Raw genomic sequence first — 6,000 nt, 5'->3', positions numbered from 1 at the left:
ACGACAAACGCCTCCCGTGTGAAAAGCCCTTTATGGCACCTAAAGCAGAGTCCTGCACTAGTTTGGGTGACCCGCACAATTTGGATGAAGCGAGTCGGGTTGGAAGCCTGAACAGCGTGGGTCGGTCGCAGGTTTTGTGATTGCGAGCAAGACTTCTCCGGTGCTGGATGTGTTAATCAGGAGCGGAGGAGTCAACTAAAACCATCAACAGTGGATGATGTGCTTTTTTTGCACAGCAATCTAAAGCACCTCGCCAAACACCAGATAGTGTAATTCCCCGGCGTTCCATCTAATGTTTCTAATTCTCCATCGGGTGCGGGTCGGGGTTCGATATCAATTTATAGCGGGTCTGGTCGGGTGCGGAATGTCATTCTCGCTACTGTCAGAACAAGGGTCGGATGCGGTTTGAAGTATTGCGGGTACAGGCGGGTGCGGGGTTTGTAAATTAAGTCCCGTACAGGACTGACTTTCACTGGCACACTAGCCGAAGGTCGGAAGAACGAGTAAATAGTTTGCTTGCTCATTGTAAACGCACGTAGCAGGTTGTGTAATCTTTCTCCTTCGCACAGACGTTTACGCACGCTCAATAATCTCTAGGACCCTCCCCCCCCACACATTAGCCACTGTAGCCATTCCCTATCCTTCTTACATTCATTCGCAGCTGTTTACAATCAATGACTAAGAGAGGGTTTCTTAGGAAATAGGTAAATTGCCATCAATCAGAACACATGTTCTTCAGCACAAGCTAGTGGCCATATGTGTATTTGAGAATCTTTGGCTTGGTGTCATTCGATTATATTTGCCCTGAACTTGGTGACAAGTGTCAAAATGGTAAGATATCTACCTATCTACCTGACAGTGTTACCAACTGATAATGACCAACTGATAATTCTTTAAGGTGGAAATGTAATTTTCCACTTATGCCATGTTCCAGCTTTATTGACTTTAACCAAGTAGTATCCAAATTGAATATTTCACTTGCACAACAATCTTTCTATTGGCACCAAGATGTCATATTATAGCCTGTGCAGTTTCGGAGATACACTCTATTTACTTTGGGTACGTTCTTTTCTGAAAAAAACTTTTTTCCCCTGGTTTCGAAAATGGTATAGAAAATCGATATTTTTCCAGGTATAGTATCAAAGTTAGAAAATCCAGTATCGTGCAACACTACTATAAACGCAATTGTGATCATTCAGTTAGACCTACAAGAAACGTGAATGTTAAAAAATACATATCTTTGCTACTACCTTGGACATTTAGTTATGCACATTTGCATAACATCCAGATTAAAGCATGCAGGTCAGTGGCGTCCCTACGCTGTTTTATTCGGGGCTAAAACCCTGGATATTACTTAATTAGCCCAGAATAAAAAAAATTGGTAAAGAAAAAAAGATCTATATTTATTGGTATATTTACTGGTAACTATGGAATGCATTAATCCAATTCAGTCTAGAAGAGATTAAATGATTCTAGTCATTAATGGTAGGTAGTTATTTAGAAATTAACATGGGGATCCAGGAGCATCTTAAAATAAAGTGAGGTGCTCCTGGAATCCTGGAATGTGTACTTATACTCATACTGAGCCAGTATCCTGTGTACTTATACTCACACTGAGCTAGTATCCTGTGTACTTATACCTTTACTGAGCCAGTATTCTGTGTACTTATACTCATACTGAGCCAGTATTCTGTGTACTTATACTGAGTAAAGATTGAGCTGCTGGACAGATTGAATGAGGAAAAATACTTTAAACAACAGCGAACTACGTGTAAAGCCTTTATGATGAGGTCAGGGCTGGGCTTCAACTAGCACACACACCTTTTCAAGTGATAAAATAAGAAGGAGCAAAGGTTTGATGAAGTCCCTATAAAGCTATAAACCACCAGGTCACGATGTTGGAGGTTAAAACAGTGGAACTAAAGTGACTTCAAGGCTATAAAGTTCTGCTTTCGAAGTCCTTCTAGAGATAGTCCTTCTGAAAGAGAATAAACAGTTTTAAAACATAACCAGACTGTTTACCACCTCAATTGAATTAACCTATCTTATCCCCAGTCAGATCCATATATATGTCTGCCAGTACCTGTACCTGTGATCGCATATCCAATGCAGAGGTGTGTGTTTGTGTGTGTGTGAAAATAAATAGTAGTAGTTTAGTTTAAAAAGTCACTTTAACTGAGTAACTAATATATTATTTATCTTTCTAGGCATATAGCATAGGTTTGCATACCTGAATTTAAATGCGTATGCAAAATTGAATTGTACGTCATGAGCGACTTGAGCGACAAAAGCGAAGAAAAATATTCGCAGCGATTTTTTAGGAGCGACCAAACCGTCTTTGCAGCGCAATTCGCTTTTGGTGTGAACGCACAGTTGACACGCACATCTCTGGCAAAGGCTATCGTATTTAAAATAGCATGCATAGGTAACTGAGTATGTAAATAATTAAATCCTGTATCATTTGGTCAAGACTTTTATTTTGATATGTTGGTAGTGTTGCATCCTGGGTATCCTGCAGCAGAAAATACGGTATCTGCTGCAGGCTTAATAGGTCCATGGCTGCAGGTATGTTGAGCATGAAACGTGTCCGCATGAAATATCTGTAAGTCATGTTATCATTGTCACTTATCTCTAGATGGTTGTTTAATACATTCTTCTGATATTTGGCATTGTATTGTTTATTTTATTTTCTATTTTTGTTTGCACGCGCATGGTTGTCGTTCAATGTCTAATTTTGTATTTATTTTGTCTAGGCGGACCAGGAAATGCTTATACCATGTATTTATGTTTGCTGACCCATTGTTCAGGTAACCAATAAGTTGTTTTAGTTTTATGTATGTTTAAAATCCCACTCGTGGCGTTGCAAGCATTCGCAACCTAGAATGTCTAGCCGGTCACGCCATTATTGTGTTTTACATGCAATACCGCCGGTCGCCACACAAGTGGAAAGTTCACCTGTTCACGAGCGTTGTTCAGCGCGACTCCGTTTTCTTATTTGTAAATATATTGTGGCAAGCAGCGCGAGACGGGTGCCCAGGTTAAGTGGTTACGCAACTCTCGGGCCCCATACACCGCACGACTCCGAGAGCTGTGTTTATTTAACAACGACACACAACACACAGCGCACAGCACACCCGACCAACATGCGTGTAATTCTCGGTAACGGTGGCGGCAACACTACACACAAGTAAACACTCCACAACACACAACTACACCCGACCGACCACACACCCCGAACCCGTTAACCACAACACAAAAAGACAATAGAACCCCTTTTTCCCAACCGGCATCACGGATCCCCAGAATCACCGGCGCGACCCCCGTAGGAGTCGCCACACAGCCCCAACGATATTAGTGGTTCAAAAATGCAGATTTAGAAGTGAAACTCAATGCCCCAAGCCAACAGCATGGACGCCAAACATTGCGCCCGGCAAACTATAATACTCGATTTTCAATTAAAAAAGTATCTGGAATCCTTATTTGATGGGTTTTCATGCCAAAACAAAGATCCTGAGTTCAATTTGCACCGGAATTACACTTTAAGCTCGGAGGAAAGTGCTATGAACTTGAGTTTTGTGCAGAAGTAAAGCTACCCGAGTCCTCCGAGATCACATCACAACTATGGCTGCCCATTTCATTGATAGACTGAAGTGAACTTGCAGCAAGCACTAAGAGGCAAACTTAACATCCATTCTAACATTTGCATTAAGATACATTATAGCTTACAATAGTATTTTTTTTGTTCCATTACCTCCAACGCCTGTACTAAGTCGCCGGATCCCCCTCTGCGTTCCGGGACCTCCCACTTTGCAAATTAAGCACTGCCGCCGAAGTTTGATCCTCTGTTCTCTTAACTCTGCAAACTCTGGTTTATTTCCCCCCTAAATGTGAAGAAATAAACCGCTTAGGCCGAGGGCCACTTTATTGGAGGCCTTTTTATCACGGAGAAACTATGCGTCAGATAAACGATCATACCCGACAGGGCCTATAAAATCCTAATCAAATGAATCTTATAGACCTGGAAATTCCCTAGTAAATCATTAGATCACTAGAGACCTTCAACCTAGCTGATTTACGTTAACGCAGGAGCGCGAGGACGTTCAGCAGTGTTGCCAGATTGGACGGTTTTTCCCGACCTATTGGGCTACTTTTAGTCATGCACCGGCTACACTATTCTCTTAAAGAAAATACCATTACTACGATTACTAATACTACCCGCTCCTCCTGAGCTACTACTACTACTTCAGCTTCTAGTACTACTTCAGCTACTACTAGTACTTCATCTACTACTTCAGCTTCTACTAGTACTTCATACTACTTCAGCTACTACTACTACTTCAGCTTCTTCTACTACTGCAGCTAGTACTACTACTACTTGAGCTCCTACTACCGCTACTACTCCTACTACTACTTCAGCTACTAATACTACTTCATCTACTACAACAAACTCAGCTGCTAATACTACTACTACTTCAGCTTCTACTACAACTTCAGCTACTACTACTAATAATTCAGCTAGGCTACTACTACTAATACTTCAGCTGCTACTACTGCTATACTTTCAGATTCTTCAGATCAATTCATTTTACATTTCTGCATTTTCAGCAATTCTTTACGCTTTTCATTCAGCCGTCAGCATTTTAGTATGAAGTTTCTCTGAAATACAATTGGGAAAAAGCTTCGGCGACAGTCCGGCCGCTCCGGCGGGTGTACTGCGGGAGCTGGGCAGTCTGGCAGCTCAGGACTGCCGGCGAAGCTTTGGCGGCAGTTCAGCTCTCGAAGTACACCCGCCGGAGCTGCTGGACTGCCGCCGAAGCCACGACTGTCGCCGAACAGTGGTTAATTTGAGCTGGATCCTGCCGGAACAAGATCCGGCACCTCTTAATTTTGGCAAATTCAACTGTGCACTCCAGGCTATGCCGACTGTTCTCACAGCCTACACCCTTGCCCTAACTTTAGGAGCTTCCACAGCAATGTGTGAAAACTCATTTTCCACGTTGAAAAACGTCTCCTCAGAGCATCGGCGCGGTATGCTGCACAGACGCAAGGCCCAGCTGATTCAGCTTGCTTTTGAAAAGGACCTAACTCACAAGTTTACGTCTGAGTGGAAGGATATGTTGATGAGGAGGTTCTAATGCAATCCTCAGCACTTTACATATTTGTACTACTATTTTAAGGCATACTATTTTTTTACTATTTTTTTTTTTTAGGCATACAATGGCACTAAGTTAACGGTAGGCCTATATGTATGACGACATGAATGTAGTGAGTGAAAGAAATGTTTAATGTATTTTCTTTATTTATTTATTATTTATTATGTTACCTTTTTAAATGAGACCAGTAAGTGAGTGCACTGAATTTCGTTCGTACTTCTGTCCAATGACAAATAAATATATCCTATCCTATCCTATCCTATCCTATGCTAATGGCAATGCATATCTCTCTGTTAACTGCTTTTACACCTAATATGTTGTATAGTCCAGTGTTTTATGGATATATTCATAGCATTGCTTCTATGTAATGTATTGCTTTAAATGATGAGGAATGATGTGATGTTGTAGGCTATAGGCTATAGGGTCATATTGCTGTTGGTTATGTTTAACGTGATGATTATGTGCTGCGCGAATAGAGGAAATATACATACTCTAGGCTAATAATAATTGTGCCCCCCTATGCATTTGATATGCCCCCCTTAAGACTCAGGTCTGGCGACGGGTCTGACCACATGCGTGTGCGCCACACACAAGTTAATATAAATTATGATAAATTAAATATCACACAGCAAGATTGTGAACGTTTACAATATCTCATGTCAATTTACAATCGGCAAAATGGGTCAGCGTTGGCCGACTAACTCTTTTTAATTAGGTTATTGATCCAGCGCTGCTCTTTGCAGGTAATATTCAAATGTGAAATGTGAAAAATCATGTGAGGATCACTGACTTTTTTCAAGTTTTTATGCGTGTGGGAGCACCAGAGACCCAAAACAACACCCCAAAT

This window comes from Gadus chalcogrammus, chromosome 5 (genome assembly GCF_026213295.1).
Source record: "Gadus chalcogrammus isolate NIFS_2021 chromosome 5, NIFS_Gcha_1.0, whole genome shotgun sequence".
In the NCBI taxonomy this organism is placed as follows: domain Eukaryota; kingdom Metazoa; phylum Chordata; class Actinopteri; order Gadiformes; family Gadidae; genus Gadus; species Gadus chalcogrammus.
Note: the sequence above shows the minus strand (reverse complement) of the source record.